Below are 27,261 nucleotides of genomic sequence, written 5' to 3'. Positions count from 1 at the left end.
CAATTATCTTGCGAAGATTTCCATTTCTGGAAAGGTTGTCAGTTCTCTCCACTCAGCAGGTTTTCGCTATGTAATCTGAGAGCAGCATGATGTAGGTTCTGAGGCCCTGATTCCAGTGATATATCACTTACTGCGCTGCTAAATAATTAAATAATAAGATAACAGGGCTGGTAGTCTGCGGTGTTGATGTAGGACTCAAGAAACAAAGGAGGATGGGGAAATTTGACCAGCGGATTATTCTCTACACATTTCGAAGTTGGACCAACTTCTTCATCGGAAGACTCACAATTTCCATATAGTCCATGGTTTCTTGAGTCCTAAATGGGCAGTGCAGATTACCACCCCTATTCTAATATTATTTATTCTACATGAACGGATTTCACGGCTCGAGATTACTGCAGAAGATGTTATACTTAATTGCTCAGTGGTGGGACAAACAACCCCGTAAGGTGAGCTATTCCCTCTCCCTCACCTTGATTCTCCTCCTTAGGACAAGACCCTGTTACGCTTGGTGTCTCTTTTCTCTCTAGTTACTGGGCTGCTTGCTGCAGTTTTGATAGAATACATGTTTTTCTTTGCTGTAGTTCTAGCGCAGCTCGGAATGCAGAGTTGTGTATAACTCCGCCCACACAAGCTGTGTGCAAGCTGCCAATCAGTGGCAGGGGCGGGGTTACACATAGCTGGACTGCCTGGCACATGGCACCTAGTCCTGCCAGTCATAATCTCCTGCTGATAAAACACTGATTGTATTGAAACCAGAGCACACAGCCTAGTAAGGGATACATCCTTAGAATCAGGGTTTCTTGCCCTATATTTTGCTTCTCTCAGATTAAATAGTATAAGCCTGCTAACAGATTCCGTTTAATAGAAGACCATACTTACACTCTTGTAGGTCCATGTGCCTCCTACTGTAATGAAGGAGGAATCTAATTCTATGCTCTATCCTGAGGCATGATGGGAGTGACACTGAAAATAAAATTACAGGTGTAAAGCCAAACCTATAATTAGAAAAAAAAAGTCTTCACTGTTTAACTTCAGCCCATTTATTGCACCATTACTGCTAATGTGCGTTTCTAATAAACCTGCCCTTTACGCCCGTCAGTCCTTGTCTGATATATACCGGGTAAGTGACCTATATTTCCAGGTTTTCAGAAAGGTGCTTGCTCAAACAGTAATCACAGATAACACATCTTCAAAACAAGTTTGGTGTATGAGAATTAATGGCCCGTTTCCTGGAAGACGTTTGCTGTAGATAATCTAAAGCTTTGAAATTCTTCCCTGGGAGAAGTTAAGCAACCTTCTCTGCCCCGTCATCGTGAGCTGTGTCACCGGGGACAGATTTTTGCCTCGCTGCGCGGCATTCTTCTGCAGCCTGATGTCATTTCTTGTGAATGTTATTTTTTTGAAGGAAAAAAAAAATTAAATGAATTGTTTACATTTTGCCTAAAGTAAAAAAAAAATATTATTTGAAAAGTCCTAAAACTGAAATGATGAAATGTTCTGAATAGATGTGTTCATTCTACAGAAGAATAACAGCCCTACTCCATTATAACCAGTAGATAAATCTGTGGGTTTCCTATTACCCACAGACTTAAATGGGGAATGACAGGCCTAGTTATTCTCCTAAAAAGTCCATGAAACGTCTTCAGAAGAAGGAATGGAGGAGAGGGCCTTATTCAGTCTGTGCAGATACAGCTAGACCTCTACAGGTTAGACTGGAGGAGGTTTCTCTGCGACAGCTGAAAGGGTCTGCAGAACTGGTGCTGGGTTGCTGAGGGGTGCTAGTTTCTCTTGGGGGTCTGCTGAAGGGTGGTGATGTCTACAATGGAAAGCTAAATGGGAGCTGATGTTTGCTGAAATGTGGTATCTGCTGGGTCTGCAAAAGGTCGGCAAGGATCTGCTAAAGGGTGCCGAAGTCTACAGTGGTCTGCTGAAGCATGCTGAGATTACCACGGGCCGGCTGAAAGACACGGATGTTTGAAAATATCTGTTGGAGAGGTCTGCTGAATGCAGCAAAAGACTGCAGCGATCAGTAGGGTGCTGATGAAGGGTGCTGAAGCCTACAGAGGTTTTCAGAAGAATGCTGAAATTAACGGGGGGAGGCTGAATTATACTGGCATCCATTTAGATCTGTTGGAGAAATCTGCTGAAAGCAGCAAAAGGCTGCTGAAGGCTGCTGAGATTAGCAGGGTTCTGCTGAAGGGTGCTGATATTAGTAAGGTTCTGCTGAAGGGTGCTGAGATTAGTAAGGTTCTGCTGAAGGGTGCTGAGATTAGTAGGTTTCTGCTGACGGGTGCTGAGATTAGTAAGGTTCTGCTGAAGGGTGCTGAGATCAGTAAGGTTCTGCTGAAGGGTGCCAAGATTAGTAGGATTCTGCTGAAGGGTGCTGAGATTAGTAGGGTTCTGCTGAAGGGTGCGGAGATTAGTAAGGTTCTGCTGAAGGGTGCTGAGATCAGTAAGGTTCTGCTGAAGGGTGCCAAGATTAGTAGGATTCTGCTGAAGGGTGCTGAGATTAGTAGGGTTCTGCTGAAGGGTGCAGAGATTTGCAGGATTTTCCTGAAGGGTGCTGAGATTAGTAGGGCTCCGCTGAAGGGTGCTGAGATTAGTAGGGCTCCGCTGAAGGGTGCGCAGATTAGTAGGGTTCTGCTGAAGGGTGCCGAGATTAGTAGGGTTCTGCTGAAAGGTGCCGAGATTAGTAGGGTTCTGCTGAAGGCTGCTGAGATTAGTAGGGCTCCGCTGAAGGGTGCTGAGATTAGTAGGGTTCTGCTGAAGGGTGTCGAGATTAGTAGGGTTCTGCTGAAGGCTGCTGAGATTAGTAGGGTTCTGCTGAAGGGTGCCGAGATTAGTAAGGTTCTGCTGAAGGGTGCCGAGATTAGTAGGGTTCTGCTGAAGGGTGCTGAGATTAGTAGGATTTTCCTGAAGGGTGCTGAGATTAGTAGGGCTCCGCTGAAGGGTGCGGAGATTAGTAGGGTTCTGCTGAAGGGTGCCGAGATTAGTAGGGTTCTGCTGAAGGGTGCTGAGGTTAGTAGGGTTCTGCTGAAGGGTGCCGAGATTAGTAGGGTTCTCCTGAAGGCTGCCGAGATTAGTAGGGTTCTGTTGAAGGCTGACGAGATTAGTAGGGTTCTGCTGAAGGGTGCTAGGATTAGTAGGGTTCTGCTGAAGGCTGCTGAGATTAGTAGGGTTCTGATGAAGGCTGCTGAGATTAGTAGGGTTCTGCTGAAGGGTGCTGAGATTAGTAGGGTTCTGCTGAAGGGTGCTGAGATTAGTAGGATTTTCCTGAAGGGTGCTGAGATTAGTAGGGCTAGCTGAAGGGTGCGGAGATTAGTAGGGTTCTGCTGAAGGCTGCTGAGACTAGTAAGGTTCTTCTGAAGGCTGCTGAGATTAGTAGGATTTTCCTGAAAGGTACTGAGATTAGTAGGGTTCTGCTGAAAGGTACTGAGATTAGTAGGGTTCTGCTGAAGGGTGCTGAGGTTAGTAGGGTTCTGCTGAAGGGTGCCGAGATTAGTAGGGTTCTCCTGAAGGCTGCCGAGATTAGTAGGGTTCTGTTGAAGGCTGACGAGATTAGTAGGGTTCCGCTGAAGGCTGCTGAGACTAGTAAGGTTCTGCTGAAGGCTGCTGAGATTAGTAGGATTTTCCTGAAAGGTACTGAGATTAGTAGGGTTCTGCTGAAAGGTACTGAGATTAGTAGGGTTCTGCTGAAGGGTGCTGAAGTCTATAGGGGTCTGCTGAAGAATGCAGATATTAGCAGGGGCTGGCTGAAAGACACTGATGTCTGTACGGATCTGTTAGAGAGGTCTGCTGAAAGCAGAAAAAGACTGCTGAGGGATATTGAAGTCTGCAGTGGTCAAACAAATGTTGCTGATGTTTGTTAAGGTCTGCTGAAGGGTACTGATGACTGCAGGATTCTGTTTTTAAGATTGCCAACATCTGCAGGAGTCTACTGAAAAGTGCTGAAATCACCGGAGGGCTGCTAAAGGGTGCTGAAATTACACGGACCCGCTAAAGTGTGTAGAAGTATAAAAGGGTTTGCTGAAGGGTGCTGGAGACTGCAGGGGTCTACTTAGAATTGCTGACCAGTCCTGGGTTCTACTGGGTTTCATGCTATGAACAAAGAAATGATGGTAGAAATAATGGTCTATGTCTTTCAGCACACAACTCATGATGTAAGAATATTCAGGACATTTTGTAGATGTTGTGAACATAAAGGAGAAGGTAAACGGCTATAAATGTAATGTAATATAATGTAAACTTCTACTGGTTTCTCCCCGAAGTCACTTCTAAACAGGAGGCAAACACAGCCCCCTCAGCTTGGAATCTGAGACCACACAGCTGCATTTATAGGACAGTACGGGTCATAGCACTGCGCCACCAGCCAGACTTACATGGCACAGCAACTTCATAGGCCATAAACATTAGACATGGGAAAACCCAACCGATCCATTTTGTAACCTGCATTACACATGAAGCCGGGTTCTATGGAAAGCACTGATTCTCATTAGGATGAGTGTTCATAAACCATTATATTAGGATTATCTACAGGTTGTGACCAACTTTATATCGTAATCTTTTGAGTTTTCCAATGAATCTAACATAAAAAGAATTAAGCAACATTGCAAAGAGTGTTGAAATTACTAAGCTTCCCCTACTGATGTATACCGCTCTTATCAAACAAATGGGTTTATCATTAACAAAAAATGGTGTGTTCAGTGTAATATGCTGTGATTCTGTTAGGCCTCTTTCACACATCAGGTTTTCGCCGTCAGGCGCGATCCGGCGCTTTTGACAGAAACCGGATCCGGCGAAATGCAATGCCGGATCCGGTTTCCCCCCCATTGACTTGCATTTGCGCCGGATCGCGCCGGATGGCCATGCGTTTCATCCGGTTTTCGCCGGATCCGGCAATGTGTCGCAATGTGTCGCGATCCGGCGTCTGGAAAAAACGTCTACTGTAACGTTTTTTGTCTCCGGCGAAAAAGCCGGACACGCCGGATCCGGCGCGTCCGGCTTTTTCACACAATGAAAGCCTATGAGCGCCGCAATGCGCCGGATCCGGCGAAAGCCGGATCCGGTTTTTTTGGTCTGAGCATGCTCAGTAGCTCTGCCCACAGGAGATATATAAGCAAGACAATGGGACCCTCAGCCACACCCAACATGCCACCCAAGACAGCAACCAGGCGCAGGAGAAGGCAGCAGACATCTGCAGCAGCAGCACCATCAGCAACACCCCAAATGGAGCAGCATGCTGAACGGGAGGGGAGTCCAGAAGCAGATGAGAGACGGTAATTATCAAATCCCCCATTCCTCCAAACTAGGGCCATGGAATATCAAGATATTCATTGCCCCTTTGTTTCTCTTTATTCAACAGCCGCCAAAGAGATGCAGCAGCAGCACCATCAGCACCACCCCAAATGGAGCAGCATGCTGAACGGGAGGGGAGTCCAGAAGCAGATGAGAGACGGTAATTATCAAATCCCCCATTCCTCCAAACTGGGGCCATGGAATATCAAGATATTCATTGGCCCTTTGTTTCTCTTTATTCAACAGCCGCCAAAGAGATGCAGCAGCAGCAGCAGCAGCAGCAGCAGAAATGGCATCACTGGCAGCAGCAATACCCACAGCCATGGAGTCTGGCCATCAACAGGACAGCACATCTTCTTCTGGGAGCCCTCCCTCGCATCGTCAGCGTTTGACGGTAAGTTTTTATTTCCAAAATCCATCATCTCTGTAATATATGTCTATTCATTGCCTTTTATTTCAAAACAGGAATCACAAGATGAAGAGGAGCTCCCAGAAGAAGAAGGAAGGGGTGGACAGACGCTTGGAGTGGGCTCACAATTCGTAAGTTTTTTGCATCAAATGCAGAAACACAACATCACACTACACACAACACATAGAAAACAATGTTCTGCAGACCACACACAGCAAACAAATGCCTACATCCAAAGACATAACATTTTTTGTTTTCTTCTCTAGTCTTCCCAATCTGGTGCTCGGCCAAGAGGTCCTCGCAGTGCCTCCCAGGGTCGTCGGCGACAGCAACGCGGCGGTCACCAGCGTGTAAGTATAAATATTTTTGCTTTGTTTTTTTGCACTTTTTATTTCATTTCTTTTGTGGAGGCTAATTATGTTATTTTTGTCTTTTTCTTTAACAGCCTTCACAGCGTGCTCCTGACTCTGACGGTGAGGATGGAGGGATTGGTGTGGACCGCCTCATCGATCTCGTCAGAGAAAGGGAGCCGCTCTGGAATATGGCTGACCGCCGCCACGCTGACCTGATCATTACCCGACGACTCTGGGAGGAAATCTGTTCTCTCCTTGTGGGCCGCTGGGAGGACCTCGATGTTCGGGCCCAGATTAAAGAGCGTAAGTATATACAGTACCGGTTGCTTGATGTAAACCAGTGTTTCCCGAACTCCAGTCCTCGTGGTCCCCACGGATCATGTGTTCAGGATTTCTATTTACTATGGAAATCCTGAAAACATGACCCCTGGGGACCATGAGGACTGGAGTTTGTGAAACACTGATGTTGTATACTAACCACTCCTTTCTCGTTTCAGGGAACAGAATTGTGAATCGGTGGCGGTCTGTGAGGGATCGTTTCAAGAAGGAGTTCAATAAAGAGATGCGGGCCCCGAGTGGATCTGGAGGACGCAGGAGCAAGTACAAGTACGCACAAGCCCTGTCGTTCCTCCGGGAAACAATGCTCACCAGAAGGTAAATATTACACACCACATGTGAAAAAGATGTAACTTTTTTTTTTCAGCCAGGGCCATACCATGTCAGTATTTTAATTGGTTTTTTTTCTCTTTATTCCACAGCACGGTGAGCAGCACTCGGGAGCCTGCACGATTGGACCCTTCTGAGGCGATCCCTGAGGAGACCGGCACCGAGGGACACTTCTACCGCCCCGGTACATCTGCACCTTCCCAGCCTTCCCACACATTCGACCCATCTGTCCCATCCACCAGCACAGGAGCATCGTGGCCGTCTACATTACATGAAGCTGCTGGTGAGGAGATCGCTTTCCCTTTACCCCACCCTTCTGCCCCTGCCACCTCTAGTACACCTGCGGGTACTGGGCGGCAGCGGCAGAGGGGTCAGGAAAAGAGTTATGTGCAAGAGTTCTTGCATCTGAATGCATCTTTCCAGAACTGTCTCAAAGTCTTGTCAGAGCAAATCTCCGCAGGCTTTCAGCAGATCAACTCCAGCATTCTGGAGGTGAAGACACTTCTGCAAACCATGCATTCAGAAGCAAGATCTTCGCCAAACCACACCTTTTTCAGGTCTGTTGTGGAGCGCATGGAAACGCTCTCTCCTGCCCAGCAGATGCATGTAATGCATTCGTGCCACGGTGCTCTACAGCAGGTTACCTCCCAACCTCCACCTCCCACCACTGTAGTTCCTCCACCTGCACCCCCTCCAGCCACTTTCCATCCTCCCCCTCCTATTACATCTGCACCCCCTCCAGCCACTTTCCATCCTCCCCCTCCTATTACATCTGCACCCCCTCCAGCCACTTTCCATCCTCCCCCTCCTATTACATCTGCACCCCCTCCAGCCACTTTTCATCCTCCCCCTCCTACTACATACCAGCAACCTGACCAGTACCAGTCATCTCCCCACTTCCAGCAACCTGCCCCGTACCAAACTCCTTCCCCGTACCAAACTCCTTCCCCGTACCAAACTCCTTCCCCGTACCAAACTCCTTCCCCATACAACTTTCCATCAACATCATCTGCTCCTACAGTCCCTGCCCAACCCTCCACTCCACCACCCACCACCTCTTCTGCTTCCCACATGTCCACCCATTCTGTAGTTTTTTCCACACCTTCACCTCTAACTGTTCCTTCCCCACCACGATCCCAGTCCTCTCTCCACACACCCAGTGTCGAAGTGTCCCGCAGCCCCTCCAGCAGTATTTCCACCCCACAATACACAGATTTGTAATGTGTGTTTTTTAATAAAAATGCCCATTGGGTTTAAAACCTTTATTAAAAAAGTTTTTTGCACTTTAAAAAATTAAAAAAAAAAAAAAAAATTTTTAAATAAAAGTTAAATTATCGTTTCACAATGGTTGTCTGTCTTTTCTTTCTGCGGCGAACTATGTTTAAAAAAAAGGTTAAATACAGGGTATTTCAAAGGTAAAAAGGTATTCAAAACCAGGTATATAACTGTGGGTAAATTTTAGCTTTTTGCCACAGTTGTGTTCCTGGTTGTGTTTGAAGCAAAGTATTTCACCTAAAAAGTTGTGTTTATTGTTGGTGATTTCCTAACAATGTACACAACTTTTGTTAAAAGGTGAAATACTTTGCATAAAACACAACCAGGAACACACCTGTGGCCTAAAGGTAAAAATAGTAAGACCATGACAAGATAGCCAACTTTGGTTGGCAAAGGTATATACTGTTGGTCCAGAAGGTACACAAGTTTAGGGCACAAATCTTTCACACTCTGTCATCCTGCCAGTGTACTCTGCCTTGAGGGGCCACAAGGGTCAATTTTAAAAACCGGATCCGGCGTAATCCGTCGAAAAAACGGATAGAAAAACGGATGAACCGGATGAGACGGATCCGGTTTTGTCTGTCAAGAACAAGACGGATCCGGCAGAAAACCGGATCCGGCACATCAGGTTTTACAAAACATTTGCCGGATCCGGCATTCCGGCACGACGCCGGATCGCGCCTGACGCCGAAAACCTGATGTGTGAAAGTAGCCTAACCTGGAGAAAAAAATGTAATGTGTGTACACAGTGACTGCACCAGCAGAATAGTGAGTGCAGCTCTGGGGTATAATACAGGATGTAACTCAGGATCAGTAATGTAATGTATGTACACAGTGACTGCACCAGCAGAATAGTGAGTGCAGCTCTGGAGTATAATACAGGATGTAACTCAGGATCAGTACAGGATCAGTAATGTATGTACACAGTGACTGCACCAGCAGAATAGTGAGTGCAGCTCTGGGTTATAATACAGGATGTAACTCAGGATCAGTAATGTAATGTATGTACACAGTGACTGCACCAGCAGAATAGTGAGTGCAGCTCTGGGGTATAATACAGGATGTAACTCAGGATCAGTACAGGATAAGTAATGTAATGTATGTACACAGTGACAGCACCAGCAGAATAGTGAGCGCAGCTCTGGGGTCTAATACAGGACGTAACTCAGGATCAGTAATGTAATGTATGTACACAGTGACTGCACCAGCAGAATAGTGAGTGCAGCTCTGGGGTATAATACAGGATGTAACTCAGGATCAGTAATGTAATGTATGTACACAGTGACTGCACCAGCAGAATAGTGAGTGCAGCTCTGGGGTATAATACAGGATGTAACTCAGGATCAGTACAGGATCAGTAATGTAATGTATGTACACAGTGACTGCACCAGCAGAATAGTGAGTGCAGCTCTGGCGTATAATACAGGATGTAACTCAGGATCAGTAATGTAATGTATGTACACAGTGACTGCACCTGCAGAATAGTGAGTGCAGCTCCGGGGTATAATACAGGATGTAACTCAGGATCAGTACAGGATCAGTAATGTAATGTATGTACACAGCGACTACACCAGCAGAATAGTGAGTGCAGCTCTGGAGTATAATACAGGATGTAACTCAGGATCAGTAATGTAATGTATGTACACAGTGACTGCACCAGCAGAATAGTGAGTGCAGCTCTGGGGTATAATACAGGATGTAACTCAGGATCAGTAATGTAATATATGTACACAGTGACTGCACCAGCAGAATAGTGAGTGCAGCTCTGGGGTATAATACAGGATGTAATTCAGGATCAGTAATGTAATGTATGTACACAGTGACTGCACCAGCAGAATAGCGAGTGCAGCTCTGGGGTATAATACAGGATGTAACTCAGGATCAGTAATGTAATGTATGTACACAGTGACTGCACCAGCAGAATAGTGAGTGCAGCTCTGGGGAATAATACAGGATGTAACTCAGGATCAGTACAGGATAAGTAATGTAATGTATGTACACAGTGACAGCACCAGCAGAATAGTGAGCGCAGCTCTGGGGTCTAATACAGGATGTAACTCAGGATCAGTAATGTAATGTATGTACACAGTGACTGCACCAGCAGAATAGTGAGTGCAGCTCTGGGGTATAATACAGGATGTAACTCTGGATTAGTACAGGATCAGTAATGTAATGTATGTACACAGCGACTACACCAGCAGAATAGTGAGTGCAGCTCTGGAGTATAATACAGGATGTAACTCAGGATCAGTAATGTAATGTATGTACACAGTGACTGCACCTGCAGAATAGTGAGTGCAGCTCTGGAGTATAATACAGGATGTAACTCAGGATCAGTACAGGATCAGTAATGTAAGGTATGTACACAGCGACAGCACCAGCAGAATAGTGAGTGCAGCTCTGGAGTATAATACAGGATGTAACTCAGGATCAGTACAGGATCAGTAATGTAATGTGTGTATACAGTGAATGCACCAGCAGAATAGTGAGTGCTGATCTGGAGTATAATACAGGATGTAACTCAGGATCAGTACAGGATCAGTAATGTAATGCATGTACACAGTGACGGCACCAGCAGGATAGTGAGTGCAGCTCTGGGGTATAATACAGGATGTAACTCAGGATCAGTAATGTAATGTATGTACACAGTGAATGCACCAGCAGAATAGTGAGTGCTGCTCTGGAGTATAATACAGGATGTAACTCAGGATCAGTACAGAATCAGTAATGTAATGTGTGTACACAGTGACTGCACCTGCAGAATAGTGAGTGCTGCTCTGGAGTATAATACAGGATGTAACTCAGGATCAGTACAGGATAAGTAATGTAATGTGTGTATACAGTGACTGCACCAGCAGAATAGTGAGTGCGGCTCTGGAGTATAATACAGGATGTAACTCAGGATCAGTACAGGATCAGTAATGTAAGGTATGTACACAATGACAGCACCAGCAGAATAGTGAGTGCAGCTCTGGAGTATAATACAGGATGTAACTCAGGATCAGTACAGGATCAGTAATGTAATGTGTGTACACAGTGAATGCACCAGCAGAATAGTGAGTGCTGCTCTGGAGTATAATACAGGATGTAACTCAGGATCAGTACAGAATCAGTAATGTAATGTGTGTACACAGTGACTGCACCTGCAGAATAGTGAGTGCTGCTCTGGAGTATAATACAGGATGTAACTCAGGATCAGTACAGGATAAGTAATGTAATGTGTGTATACAGTGACTGCACCAGCAGAATAGTGAGTGCGGCTCTGGAGTATAATACAGGATGTAACTCAGGATCAGTACAGAATCAGTAATGTAATGTGTGTACACAGTGACTGCACCAGCAGAATAGTGAGTGCAGCTCTGGAGTATAACACAGGATGAAACTCAGGATCAGTAATGTAATGTATGTAGACAGTGACTGCACCAGCAGAATAGTGAGTACTGCTCTGGAGTATAATACAGGATGTAACTCAGGATCAGTAATGTAATGTATGTACACAGTGACTGCACCAGCAGAATAGTGAGCGCAGCTCTGGGGAATAATACAGGATGTAACTCAGGATCAGTAATGTAATGTATGTACACATTGACTCCACCAGCAGAATAGTGAGTGCAGCTCTGGGGTATAATACAGGATGTAACTCAGGATCAGTACAGGATAAGTAATATAATGTACACAGTGACTTTTTTGTAATTAATGAAGTGGAAAATGATGTGCCCATGTTACTCTAAGTCCGGAATATAGTACTGCTTGTATTAACAAGAAAGTTGAACAATTTCTTTTTGCGGTGCACTAATTATCACATACATACCTCCCCTATGGTTAGTTGACGTTATCTCAGACAGTGATTATAGTACAAAAATTCCTCACCATCTTATTTGCGGAGTCTATGCTGAAAAACCAGTTTACTTATTATGAACGCACAAGATGCCGTGTACCTGTAACCTCCTGCACAGCAGAAAGCTGCGGTAAACTCCGGCAAATATGTAAATAATCGTATTTGATCAATTGCCTTGTTGAGATGGACACAAGCCCATTGCCTGAAGTGAGGAGAGACAACTGCAGTTTTAATACAGAACATAGGCAAGTCTTAAAACCGCCACGTGGGACCAAAACTAAATAGCATGCACCAAGAATGATGATGACCACCGCTAAAAAACGTTCTTAATATAAGAAACACAAAAAATCCCATGAAAAAATAGCCACGTGTGTGACACAGGTATGAAAGAATGGTAGTTCAAGAATTAAAAAAAAAAATAAAAGGACTTTTAAATCACCAGGGATATATATATATATATATATATATATATATATATTACACAAACATACACACACAGTGGGGGAAATAATTATTTGATCCCCTACCAACCATTAAGAGTTCTGGCTCCTACAGACCAGTTAGACGCTCTCCTAATCAACTCATTACCTGCATTAAAGATTAAAGACAGCTGTCTTACATAGTCACCTTTATAAAAGACTCCTGTGCACAGACTCAATCAGCCAGGCTCTAACCTCTACACCATGGGCAAGACCAAACAGCTTTATAAGGATGGTAGGGACAAGATCATAGTCCTCCACTAAACTGGAATGGGCTACAAAACCATAAGTAAGATACTGGGTGAGAAGGAGGCAACTGTTGGTGGGCGCGCTCAGGAAGAAGCATCAGCGAAACGTGCGTTGGGGTCTGGAGTGTTAGCATGCCACTTGACGTTTCACTCGTGGAAGCAGCACAAATACAGGTAATATGTGTAGGCCATAGGTCATTGGCTTTTTGTTATAACTATAGGTAGTATGAACATACTGATAACAATTACCACTATGGTGGTCTATGCTTATATATAGTTTTAGTTGTGAAATGCACTTCTCCAGCCTAGGCACCATAACAATTTTGGCCATTTTAGTGCCCACATGTTTGTAGTTATGTATTGGGCTTGTGCATGTAATTTTTCCGTGTAATGACATGCATGGATATAATGGAATATTTTGCAGATTTTGCACTGCTCTTGTAATGGCTTAGGTCATTTTACTGGCCATATGGTTACAGAGATATAACGTGATTGTGCACATAAGTTCTTTACATGGTGATATGCAAGTACAACAGTGTGGATTTTCCATATGAAATTACACTGTGTTGATTGTATCTTGAATTTTACAACTAGTGGCATATTAGAATTGTATGTATCCTGATCGATTGACATGTTATATATGACCACACGTATACATTCCTGTGTGTTTTTGTAAGCTGCTTTATTTAGCTAACCTCTTGTTGTGTGTTTTATGGTTTGAGGAATCCTGTTTTTATGTATATATGTTTTAGCATTATTAAAATAAAGTAATTTATTTTTAAGATTTTCTAACTAAATAACACTTCTTGATCTATACGTGGTATATTTACTACAGGGATCGGTATGTTTAGAAACATAAAAAAGCCAGATTAATGTTTGCAATTGCACACAGGGACAAAGACCTTAATTTTTGGAGACATGTGCTGTGGTCTGATGAAGCTAAAATTGAACTTTTTGGGCAGAATGACCATCGTTATGCTTGGAGGAAAAAGGGAGAAGCTTGGAAGCCTAAGAACACCATCCCAACTGTGAAACACGGGGGAGGCAGCATCATGTTGTGGGGCTGCTTGGCTGCAGGAGGGACTGGTGCACTTCACAAAATAGATGGTATCATGAGAAAAGAAGATTATGTGGCAATACCGCACTGAAGCAACATCTCAAGACATCGGCCAGGAAGTTAAAGATTGGTCAGAAATGGGACTTCCAAATGGACAATGACCCGAAGCGCACTGCCAAAATGGTAAAAGTGGCTTAAAGGGAATCGGTCACCTATTTTTCGACTATAAGCTGTGGCCACCGCCATCAGGGGCTTATCTAGAGCATTCTGTAATGCTGTAGATAAGCCCCCGATGCAACCTGAAAGAGAAGAAAAACGAGTTATATTATACTCACTTCCCTTTAAGGATAACAAAGTCAATGTTGTGGAGCGGCCATCTTAAAACCCTGACCTCAATCCTATTGAAAATTTATGGGCAAAGCTGAAAAAGGCCGGTGAGGACAAGGCGACTTACACACCTGGATCAGTTACACCAGTTTTGTCAGGAGGAATGAGCCCAAATTCTAATCAACCATTGTGAGAAGCTTGTGGACGGAGATCCCAAACGTTTCACACAAGTCATTCAGTTTAAGGGCAATGGCACCAAATACTAATGAGATGGATGTAAAATTTTGACTTTGCAGTAAGTAATAAAAATGCCTTCAAACATTCTCTCTCTCGTTATTCTGACATTTGGCAAATATTAATAATTATGGTAATCCTAATTGACCTAAAACGGGAAAGATTTATTCTGATTTCATGTCAGAAATTGAGAAAAACCTGCAGATGTGTCTTTTTATATAGGGGATGGAGACTTCTGGTTTCAACTGTATGTATACATCTCAATCCCCACTGCAATCTCTAAAGGAAAGTGGGTAGCAGTGAGATCTGTCAAAACCAGGACCTTTGATGGATTTGTAACAGTTTTGCATAAAAAATAATGCAGACAGTTACCAAACTATGGAACTAGGAAGCAAAAGAACAATAATAAAAACCCCATCTGTAGCTGTACATAGCATGTGGCATCGAGGCAATGTAGATTCACTTTGTACCTTATTTCCAATCCTTTATTTAATTCCTGAGAAATCGCTTTTCTAATTTTTATGTATTAGAGCCGCAAAGGCAGAGGTCTTGGTCCTTCACTTACAGTGCTCTTGTCTCCCCTCCCTCTTTTCCTAGTCATTGAGAGGTCACTTTTGTCTGAGTGACCTGCCTCCCTCGTTGGAGATCTTGTGCAGGTGACAAGGATTTTAGCATAAAGAAGTCAACAGGTAGAATTTTAAAATTAATTTTCAGAATTTGCAAAATTCACATTTAGGTTATTTGTTCAGTTTATTTTTTCTCCAACAATACAAAAACTGTCAAAAAAATAAAAATACGTTAAAAATTGTTCATTTATTTTTTTTGCAAGTTTGGAGAACGCTGTGCTGTATGTGAATACATCCCATGAATGTGTGATGCTCACCCAAAACAAAGAAGGGTCATTTTACTATTTTTTATTGTATTATTTTCTTTTCTTTGCTTGCGACCAAGATTTTTATGAAAAATATCTGTTTCAACTTTTACTGCATTCTCTAAATCCAGATTACAGGTAGCAGTGAATGGACACAGTGTAATAAATCCCTCTGAGCAGTGAGATGTATGTAGAGGAATGCTAGAAGTCACAGATCATCCTCCCCACCCAGCTACAGGAACCCGGAGACACGAGCAGTATACCTTGCTATTCTTTTACAGCAGTAAGAAAGAAGGCTTCATTAGAAATATCAAAATAGAGGGTTTACCTAATGTTAGATGCTGATCCTATGGGAACAGTTTTGTGTTCAATGGTATCACTTGTGATGTGGGAAGACTTCTTGGGTCAGACAAAAAAAAATACGGTAAATCCATACAATCAATTGACATAGACGCCTCCAAGAAAATCACTCCAAAATGCCACCAATAGGTATCTCCCTACTGTCTATATTCCTGTTTACTGCCTGGTGTCAAATAATAAGTCAGCTGGATCATTGGGATCCATCAATCCATCCATTCTTTGAGATCCATCTAAGCATCAGAGACACCAATAAAGATTGCAAGAAGTGGGGGTGGGTCTTTGATTCTGAAAGGAATTGGGTGTGAGTCTTTGATTTTCTACAGGAAGTGGAGGAAGGTTCCCCTACGGCCCCCATATAGTATATTTTACCACAGCCTCTATATAGTATGATATTCTCCCCCAGCCTCCATATAGTATGATGTTCAGCTGCAGCCTCAATACCGTACGATGATACCCACAGCCCCCATATAGTACGATGTTCCAACACAGCCCCAACACAGTATGATGATTTCCCCACACATTATGATGGCTCCGCAACAGCCCCAATACAGTATAATGGCCCCCCATGCAGTATGATAGTCCCCACACAGCCCCCATTATATAGTATGATGTTCCCCAACAACCCCAATACAAACTGATGTTCCCCCACAGCCTCCATATGGTATGATATTTCCCCACAATGCCCATATAGTTTGATGGTCCCCTCACGGCTCCCATAAAATATGATGGTCCCCCACAGCCCCCATATAGTATGATGTTTCCCCACAGCCCCCATATAGTCTGATGTTCCCCCACAGCCTCTATATTGTATGATGATCCCCCACAGCCCCCATATAGTATGATGTTCCCCCACAGCATTCATATAGTATGATGATCTCCCACAACCTACATATAGAATAATGTTCCCCCACAGCCTCCATATAGTATGATGATCCCCCACAGTCCCCATATAGTAAGATGTTCCCCCACAGCCTCCATATATTATGATGGTCCCCCACAGCCTACATATAGTATAATGTTCCCCCACAGCCTCCATATAGTATGATGGTCCCCCACAGCCCCCATATAGTATGATGTTCCCCCACAGCCTCCATAAAGTATGATGGTCTCCCAAAGCCTACATATAGTATATTGTTCCTCCACAGCCACCATATAGTATGATGATCCCTCCACATAGAATGATGGTGCGCCACAGCCCACAAATTAAAAATCTTATATCCACTTAATCCAGACACAGCCTTCATCTCCTCTTCTATCCTTTCTTGTTTTCAGTGGATGCAGGAGGCACGATGCAGTAACATTATTGCGCCAACCAGTGTCCCCTGGATAGCACCAGCTTCCCATCAGACCTCAGGCCGGAAGTATCCTGCTCTCTGCTGGAGTAGGTGCTAGAGGTCCTGAGGACTCAGATACGGTTAATAATGTTGCAATTGATGTGGCCTACGGCCGGACAGTTTCATCTGTCATTTTTCCCCGATGGCCAGTCCAGCCACCATGTAGTATGATGTTCCCCCACAGCCTCCATATGGTATATTTCCCCACAATGCCCATATAGTTTGATGGTCCCCTCACAGCACCCATAAAATATGATGGTCCCCTCACAGCCCCCATAAAATATGATGGTCCCCCACGGCCCCCATATAGTATGATGTTTCCCCACAGCCCCCACATAGTCTGATATTCCTCCACAGCCTCTATATTGTATGATGATCCCCCACAGCCCCCATATAGTATGATGTTCCCCCACAGCATTCATATAGTATGATGATCTCCCACAACGTACATATAGAATAATGTTCCCCCACAGCCTCCATATAGTATGATGTTCCCCCACAGCCTCCATATATTATGATGGTCCCCCACAGCCTACATACAGTATAATGTTCCCCCACAGCCTCCATATAGTATGATGGTCCCCCACAGCCCCCATATAGTATGATGTTCCCCCACAGCCTCCATAAAGTATGATGGTCTCCCAAAGCCTACATATAGTATATTGTTCCTCCACAGCCACCATATAGTATGATGATCCCTCCACATAGAATGATGGTGCGCCACAGCCCACAAATTAAAAATCTTATATCCACTTAATCCAGACACAGCCTTCATCTCCTCTTCTATCCTTTCTTGTTTGCAGTGGATGCAGGAGGCACGATGCAGTAACATTATTGCGCCAACCAGTGTCCCCTGGATAGCACCAGCTTCCCATCAGACCTCAGGCCGGAAGTATCCTGCTCTCTGCTGGAGTAGGTGCTAGAGGTCCTGAGGACTCAGATACGGTTAATAATGTTGCAATTGATGTGGCCTACGGCCGGACAGTTCCATCTGTCATTTTTCCCCGATGGCCAGTCCAGCCACCATGTAGTATGATGTTCCCCCACAGCCTCCATATGGTATATTTCCCCACAATGCCCATATAGTTTGATGGTCCCCTCACAGCCCCCATAAAATATGATGGTCCCCTCACAGCCCCCATATAGTATGATGTTTCCCCACAGCCCCCACATAGTCTGATATTCCCCCACAGCCTCTATATTGTATGATGATCCCCCACAGCCCCATATAGTATGATGTTTCCCCACAGCCCCCACATAGTATCATATTCCCCCACAGTCCCCATATGGTATGATGATCCCCCACAGCATCCATATAGTATGATGATCCCACACAGCCTACATATAGTATAATGTTCCCCCACAGCCTCCATATAATATGATGATCCCCCACAGCCCCCATATAGTATGATGTTCCCCCACAGCCCCCATATAGTATGATGGCCCCCCAGAGCCTACATATAGTATAATGTTCCCCCACAGCCTCCATATAGTATGATAGTCCCCCACAGCCCCCATATAGTATGTTTCCCCACAGCCTCCATAAAGTATGATGATCCCCCACAGCCTACATATAGTATAATGTTCCTCCACAGCCACCATATAGTATGATGATCCCTCCACATAGTATGATGGTTATTTACGAGCGGCTGCTAAACCAAGGATTAAAAAAAAAACCTATAGATCAGGTGACATATCAGGTGTGAACAGAGCCACACAAACTAAAAATAAGATGGTATAAATGGCCGCCATCCCCGCTGTAGTCGGGTGTGCGGCATCACTGCATTCATGGTTACTTGGCACGGGCCATAGATACATACAGGAGCTCAAGTAAATATGATCCATAACCAACATGTATAGGGGTAAATGGAGCGTAGAAAGCGTTGCAAAAACTGCTGAGGACGGGATTATCTAGGTCAGAACTCGATGACACATCAACAAATGAATGCCCGCTACCGATCACATGTACCAGGCGCAATTATTAACTTCGAGAGCACCCAAGGACCTGGCGGCTGTATAAATAGCCCCGTTTGTGCTAGTGAAGCCAGACTGTAAGCAGTACAGTCGTGGTTAATTGATGATACTTCCATCTCTCCAGCGCATCCTGGCCTGACAGCTCCGTTACCTCGAGAGACCCGAAGGGGCGTTACGTTACACGCTAGCATGGTGAGACAACCATCGACAAAAGTACAAAGAAAACAAAAACGTGACTTCAAGGTCTACAGTCTTATAGTAGCCAATTACAAAAGTATTTATGCACGTGCTATTGAAGGTTGGTAATGGGACATCAACATCATGAGTCCCTTCACAATCATCATATAAGTAGCAACCTACAGTAATCTCCACCATTGTCCGTGATGACTGCACTGCCAGTCTGCGTCCATTCGCTCTACCATAACCCCAAACCACCTACTAGAGTCCCCTTCACACTGCCAAGCCCGCGCCCATTCACCCTACAACAACCCTACACCACCTACCCAAGTCCCATTAACATAGCCAAGCCTACGTCCATTTGCTTTACCATAACTCTACACCACCTACCCGAGTTGCCTTCACATTGCCAGGTCTGCGTCCATTCGCTTTATCGTAACCCTACTGTCATGATCCAGGTTGGATCTGACAGAGTAAATGCACAAAGTAACCTTTTTTTTTTCCTTTGGCTGTGTGCCAAAGGTGGTTTCCCCCCCGGTGGCCATTAGGGTCATTGCACTCTGGTTACCTCAGTTTGTGCACGTAATTATGTAACAGGTGTGATAGCTCTATAAGAGAGTATCAGGTGTGTTAATCACTGTTGGTAATAAAGTATTCATTTGCAAGCAAGCCTGGGTGAAGGATGGAGCTAAAGGAGAGTCACGGGCAGCTCAGTGAGATTCCTGGAGTGTCAGCTATGGTGTCAGCAAGGAGGGCTGGCATGGCGTGGTGGAGTGGCAGTTATGGTGTCAGCAAGGAGTTTGTGCATGGATTGGTGGAGTGGCAGCTATGGTGTAGAGCTGCACTCAAAATGCTGGACGTTGTTGCTGAGAGCTGGACTCAAGCATGCTGGACTTTTTGGCAGAAAAGCTTGACTCATTTGCGGGACTCTGTTTCTGGACAGCTGCACGCAGGTGTGGACTCTGTTTGCTCCAAGGCTGCTGAGAAGGTCCGTTTCTGGACAGTGCACCCAGATGTCGGACACGGTGGAGGAAAAGATGCACGCAGGTGGTGGGCTCTGCTGCTGGGAGCGTAAGCAACAGAGCAAAGCTAAGTGGTGTTCACCTATTTTGTCACTTTTCCTTATGTGTGTTTAGTGCAGTGGTAGGATTAGTTTCCGCACTGACCAATTCCCTAGTGAGGGTTTAGGTGCAGGGCGAGTCAGGGTTTTGAGGTTCCTGATCGGCGCCCGGTGCGGAACCGGCCTAGGGAACGCTAGGAGTGTAGAGACACTGACTCAGGGGAGTGCAGAAGGTCTCCACTTCCCCGTTTCCCTATCGCAGGGCCACCATTGTTATTGTTATCCAGGTTTTCCTTATTCCCTTTGCCTTATTGTATTAGTTACCGGCCTGCGGGCCGCGTCACATAGGACAATTACACGTGCCGCGTCCTGTTGTATCAGTTACCGGCCTGCTGGCCGTGTCACTCAGGACGGGGCACGTGACACCTACACCACCTAACCGAGTCCCCTTCGCAATGCCAAGCCTGCGTTCATTTGCTTTACCATAACCCTACACCACCTATCCAAGTCCCCTTCACATTGTCAAGCCTGCGTTCATTTGCTTTACCATAACTCTACACCATCTACCTGAGTCCTCTTCACAATGTCAAGCCTGCGTCCATTCGCTCTACCATAACTCTACACCACCTACCTGAGTCCTCTTCACAATGTCAAGCCTGCGTCCATTCGCTCTACCATAACTCTACACCACCTACCTGAGTCCTCTTCACAATGTCAAGCCTGCTTCCATTCGCTCTACCATAACTCTACACCACCTACCTGAGTCCTCTTCACATTGCCAATCCTGCATCCATTCAAATTGTGATGGAGTTTACCCTCCTGAATGGTCGCCCCTAGCCTGTGCTGACCGCCCACAAAACATAAGCTAGCATGTGTCCTTTCCTGTTACTAAAGAATCCAGACCGCAATTCACCCACCACCACAAAAAAGACGGTCTTAATGTAGGATGGCATACAGTGAGGCATCTGATGACACCACCCAACCCTCCCCCTATATACAGTTGAAATCAGAAGTCTCCATACACTATATATAGACACATCTGCAGGTTTTTCTCAATATATGACATGAAATCAGAATAAACCTTTCCCGTTTTAGGGCAATTAGGATTACCATAGTAATTAATATTTGCCAAATGCCAGAATAATGAGAGAGAGAGAATGTTTTAAGGCATTTTTATTTCTTACTGCAAAGTCAAAATTTTACATACATTTTCATTAGTATTTGGTACCATTGCCCTTACACTGAATGACTTGGGTGAAATGTTTGGGATCTCCGTCCACAAGCTTCTCACGATAGTTAGCTGGAATTTTGGCCGTAACTGATCCAGGTTTGTATGTCACCTTGCTCGCACCGGCCTTTTCAGCTTTGCCCATAAATTTTCAATAGGATTGAGACCAGTGCTTTGTGATGGCCGCTCCAAAAGATTGACTTTGTGTCTGATGGAGCTTTCCATATATTTCAGTGCTAGAGCAAATTCAAATATCATGCACCATGCTTTCTACAACCATGAACCAGGATGGCGGTTCCAACAAATCTGTGGGATTCCCGCAGATCCTGGCTACGCCCATAGTGTGAATGCAGCCTGAGGATCTAGGCTTTATCTTAGCCGAGATAAGTCATAGTGTGTGTGTATGTGTGTATATATATATATATATACAGTGGGGAAAAAAGTATTTAGTCAGTCAGCAATAGTGCAAGTTCCACCACTTAAAAAGATGAGAGGCGTCTGTAATTTACATCATAGGTAGACCTCAACTATGGGAGACAAACTGAGAAAAAAAAATCCAGAAAATCACATTGTCTGTTTTTTTTTCATTTTATTTGCATATTATGGTGGAAAATAAGTATTTGGTCAGAAACAAGCAATCAAGATTTCTGGCTCTCACAGACCTGTAACTTCTTCTTTAAGAGTCTCCTCTTTCCTCCACTCATTACCTGTAGTAATGGCACCTGTTTAAACTTGTTATCAGTATAAAAAGACACCTGTGCACACCCTCAAACAGTCTGACTCCAAACTCCACTATGGTGAAGACCAAAGAGCTGTCAAAGGACACCAGAAACAAAATTGTAGCCCTGCACCAGGCTGGGAAGACTGAATCTGCAATAGCCAACCAGCTTGGAGTGAAGAAATCAACTGTGGGAGCAATAATTAGAAAATGGAAGACATACATGACCACTGATAATCTCCCTCGATCTGGTGCTCCACGCAAAATCCCACCCCGTGGGGTCAGAATGATCACAAGAACGGTGAACAAAAATCCCAGAACCACGCGGGGGGACCTAGTGAATGAACTGCAGAGAGCTGGGACCAATGTAATAAGGCCTACCATAAGTAACACACTACGCCACCATGGACTCAGATCCTGCAGTGCCAGACGTGTCCCACTGCTTAAGCCTGTACATGTCCGGGCCCGTCTGAAGTTTGCTAGAGAGCATTTGGATGATCCAGAGGAGTTTTGGGAGAATGTCCTATGGTCTGATGAAACCAAACTGGAACTGTTTGGTAGAAACACAACTTGTCGTGTTTGGAGGAAAAAGAATACGGAGTTGCATCCATCAAACACCATACCTACTGTAAAGCATGGTGGTGGAAACATCATGCTTTGGGGCTGTTTCACTGCAAAGGGGCCAGGACGACTGATCCGGGTACATGAAAGAATGAATGGAGCCATGTATCGTGAGATTTTGAGTGCAAACCTCCTTCCATCAGCAAGGGCATTGAAGATGAAACGTGGCTGGGTCTTTCAACATGACAATGATCCAAAGCACACCGCCAGGGCAACGAAGGAGTGGCTTCGTAAGAAGCATTTCAAGGTCCTGGAGTGGCCTAGCCAGTCTCCAGATCCCAACCCTATAGAAAACCTTTGGAGGGAGTTGAAAGTCCATGTTGCCAAGCGAAAAGCCAAAAACATCACTGCTCTAGAGGAGATCTGCATGGAGGAATGGGCCAACATACCAACAACAGTGTGTGGCAACCTTGTGAAGACTTACAGAAAACGTTTGACCTCTGTCATTGCCAACAAAGGATATATCACAAAGTATTGAGATGAAATTTTGTTTCTGACCAAATACTTATTTTCCACCATAATATGCAAATAAAATGAAAAAAAAACAGACAATGTGATTTTCTGGATTTTTTTTTCTCAGTTTGTCTCCCATAGTTGAGGTCTACCTATGATGTAAATTACAGACGCCTCCTATCTTTTTAAGTGGTGGAACTTGCACTATTGCTGACTGACTAAATACTTTTTTTCCCCACTGTATATATATATACATCATAGGTAGACCTCAACTATGGGAGACAAACTGAGAAAAAAAAATCCAGAAAATCACATTGTCTGTTTTTTTTTTTCATTTTATTTGCATATTATGGTGGAAAATAAGTATTTGGTCAGAAACAAAATTTCATCTCAATACTTTGTGATATATCCTTTGTTGGCAATGACAGAGGTCAAACGTTTTCTGTAAGTCTTCACAAGGTTGCCACACACTGTTGTTGGTATGTTGGCCCATTCCTCCATGCAGATCTCCTCTAGAGCAGTGATGTTTTTGGCTTTTCGCTTGGCAACACGGACTTTCAACTCCCTCCAAAGGTTTTCTATAGGGTTGAGATCTGGAGACTGGCTAGGCCACTCCAGGACCTTGAAATGCTTCTTACGAAGCCACTCCTTCGTTGCCCTGGCGGTGTGCTTTGGATCATTGTCATGTTGAAAGACCCAGCCACGTTTCATCTTCAATGCCCTTGCTGATGGAAGGAGGTTTGCACTCAAAATCTCACGATACATGGCCCCATTCATTCTTTCATGTACCCGGATCAGTCGTCCTGGCCCCTTTGCAGAGAAACAGCCCCAAAGCATGATGTTTCCACCACCATGCTTTACAGTAGGTATGGTGTTTGATGGATGCAACTCAGTATTCTTTTTCCTCCAAACACGACAAGTTGTGTTTCTACCAAACAGTTCCAGTTTGGTTTCATCAGACCATAGGACATTCTCTCAAAACTCCTCTGGATCATCCAAATGCTCTCTAGCAAACTTCAGACGGGCCCGGACATGTACAGGCTTAAGCAGTGGGACACGTCTGGCACTGCAGGATCTGAGTCCATGGTGGCGTAGTGTGTTACTTATGGTAGGCCTTGTTACATTGGTCCCAGCTCTCTGCAGTTCATTCACTAGGTCCCCCCGCGTGGTTTGGGGATTTTTGCTCACCGTTCTTGTGATCATTCTGACCCCACGGGGTGGGATTTTGCGTGGAGCACCAGATCGAGGGAGATTATCAGTGGTCTTGTATGTCTTCCATTTTCTAATTATTGCTCCCACAGTTGATTTCTTCACTCCAAGCTGGTTGGCTATTGCAGATTCAGTCTTCCCAGCCTGGTGCAGGGCTACAATTTTGTTTCTGGTGTCCTTTGACAGCTCTTTGGTCTTCACCATAGTGGAGTTTGGAGTCAGACTGTTTGAGGGTGTGCACAGGTGTCTTTTTATACTGATAACAAGTTTAAACAGGTGCCATTACTACAGGTAATGAGTGGAGGAAAGAGGAGACTCTTAAAGAAGAAGTTACAGGTCTGTGAGAGCCAGAAATCTTGATTGCTTGTTTCTGACCAAATACTTATTTTCCACCATAATATGCAAATAAAATGAAAAAAAAAACAGACAATGTGATTTTCTGGATTTTTTTTTCTCAGTTTGTCTCCCATAGTTGAGGTCCACCTATGATGTAAATTACAGACGCCTCTCATCTTTTTAAGTGGTGGAACTTGCACTATTGCTGACTGACTAAATACTTTTTTTCCCCACTGTATATTATATATATATATACTGTATATATATATATATATATATATATATATATATATATATATATATATATATATATACACATATACACACACACACACACACACACACACACACACACACACACACACAGTTCAGACCAAAAGTTTGGACACACCTTCTCAATCAAAGCGTTTTCTTTATTTTCATGACTATGAAAATTGTAGATTCACTCTGAAGGCATCAAAACTATGAATTAACACATGTGGAATGATATAATTAACAAAAAAGTGTGAAACAACTGAAAATAATGTATGTCTTATATTCTAGGTTCTTCAAAGTAGCCACCTTTTGCTTTGATTACTGCTTTGCACACTCTTGGCATTCTCTTGATGAGCTTCAAGAGGTAGTCACTGGAAATGGTTTTCACTTCACAGGTGTGCCCTGTCAGGTTTAATAAGTGGGATTTCTTGCCTTATAAATGGGGTTGGGACCATCAGTTGTGTTGTGCAGAAGTCTGGTGGATACACAGCTGATAGTCCTACTGAGTAGACTGTTAGAATTTGTATTATGGCAAGAAAAAAGCAGCTGAGTAAAGAAAAACGAGTGGCCATCATTACTTTAACAAATGAAGGTCAGTCAGTCCGAAAAATTGGGAAAACTTTGAAAGTGTCCCCAAGTGCAGTGGCAAAAACCATCAAGCGCTACAAAGAAACTGGCTCACATGAGGACCGCCCCAGGAAAGGAAGACCAAGAGTCAGCTCTGCTGCGGAGGATAAGTTCATCCGAGTCACCAGCCTCAGAAATCACAGGTTAACAGCAGCTCAGATTAGAGACCAGGTCAATGCCACACAGAGTTCTAGCAGCAGACACATCTCTACAACAACGTTAAGAGGAGACTTTGTGCAGCAGGCCTTCATGGTAAAATAGCTGCTAGGAAACCACTGCTAAGGACAGGCAACAAGCAGAAGTTTGGGCTAGAGAACACAAGGAATGGACATTAGACCAGTGGAAATCTGTGCTTTGGTCTGATGAGTCCAAATTTGAGATCTTTGGTTCCAACCACCATGTCTTTGTGCGACGCAGAAAAGGTGAACGGATGAACTCTACATGCCTGGTTCCCACCGTGAAGCATGGAGGAGGAGATTTGATGGTGTGGGGGTGCTTTGCTGGTGACACTGTTGGGGATATATTCAAAATTGAAGGCATACTGAACCAGCATGGCTACCACAGCATCTTGCAGCGGCATGCTATTCCATCCGGTTTGTGTTTAGTTGGACCATCATTTATTTTTCAACAGGACAATGGCCTCAAACACACCTCCAGGCTGTGTAAGGGCTATTTGACCAAGAAGGAGAGTGATGGGGTGCTACGCCAGATGACCTGGCCTCCACAGTCACCAGCCCTGAACCCAATCGAGATGGTTTGGGGTGAGCTGGACCGCAGAGTGAAGGCAAAAGGACCAACAAGTGCTAAGCCTCTCTGGGAACTCCTTCAAGACTGTTGGAAGACCATTTCCAGTGATTACCTCTTGAAGCTCATCAAGAGAATGCCAAGAGTGTGCAAGGCAGTAATCAAAGCAAAAGGTGGCTACTTTGAAGAATCTAGAATATAAGACATATTTTCAGTTGTTTCACACTTTAATTATATAATTCCACATGTGTTAATTCATTGTTTTGATGCCTTCAGAGTGAATCTACAATTTTCATAGGCATGAAAATAAAGAAAACTCTTTGAATGAGAAGGTGTTTCCAAACTTTGGTCTGTACCGTATACATGTACATGTATACAGTGTATTACATATTTACAATTTATTAGTTTTTTGTGTTCTAAAGTTGTATTCCAATAAATAGATATTATGTTCTATCTAAATATCTTGATTATTGGATCATAGAAATTATTAAATGTCTGATGTTCACATTGCACTACAATAAATTTTTCACTTAAATATAAGCAACATGTGTGGGAGTCGGTGTGAGGGAAATTGAGGAGTCGGAGTCGCAGGTTTGGCTTACTGACTCCACAGCCCTGCGCAGATCTGTTCTTATTCTTTAAAGGGGTGTATAGTGATGACCTATCCTATTCATTCGAATAAGGGGTGGCTCTGCAGCAGCCACTATACGGTTGATGGAGCCGCACTGCGCAGCTCCACAACTGATCACATCCGGACCGCACCGGGAACAGCTGATGGGTGGGGGTGCCTTTTATAGCACCACCACCAATATGATATTGATGATCTACCCAAAGAATAAGCCATCGATACATAAGTACTGGACAACCCCTTTAAATATTCTAAATTTTATTTGACCTGAGATATGTCAAGCAAAAAGTGAGGCATAAGATCTCATGTTTTTGATCCGTGTTCCCCTGTAAATTGGGATATACAACCTTTTATCATCTCTAATCTTCGGTCTCGTCACAGCTGAAAAATCAACTTTTTTTTTCCCCTTTCCATCTTACATTAGTAAAGTGAGAAAACACAAGACTGCTGAGCAGGGGGAGAGCGTGCGAGAAGAACGAGTG

General features: G+C 44.2%; 1 protein-coding gene across 2 annotated transcripts in view; it reads right to left on the bottom strand.

The window, feature by feature from the left end:
- Positions 1 to 27,261, bottom strand: part of NSMCE2 (NSE2 (MMS21) homolog, SMC5-SMC6 complex SUMO ligase) — a 200,737-nt gene that overhangs the window by 9,262 nt on the left and 164,214 nt on the right. The window lies entirely within an intron of this gene.

Source organism: Dendrobates tinctorius, unplaced genomic scaffold (genome assembly GCF_039654945.1).
Source record: "Dendrobates tinctorius isolate UK_male_01 unplaced genomic scaffold, ASM3965494v1 ptg000116l, whole genome shotgun sequence".
Lineage (NCBI taxonomy): Eukaryota > Metazoa > Chordata > Amphibia > Anura > Dendrobatidae > Dendrobates > Dendrobates tinctorius.
Note: the sequence above shows the minus strand (reverse complement) of the source record. Positions and strands in the feature narration are given on the sequence as shown.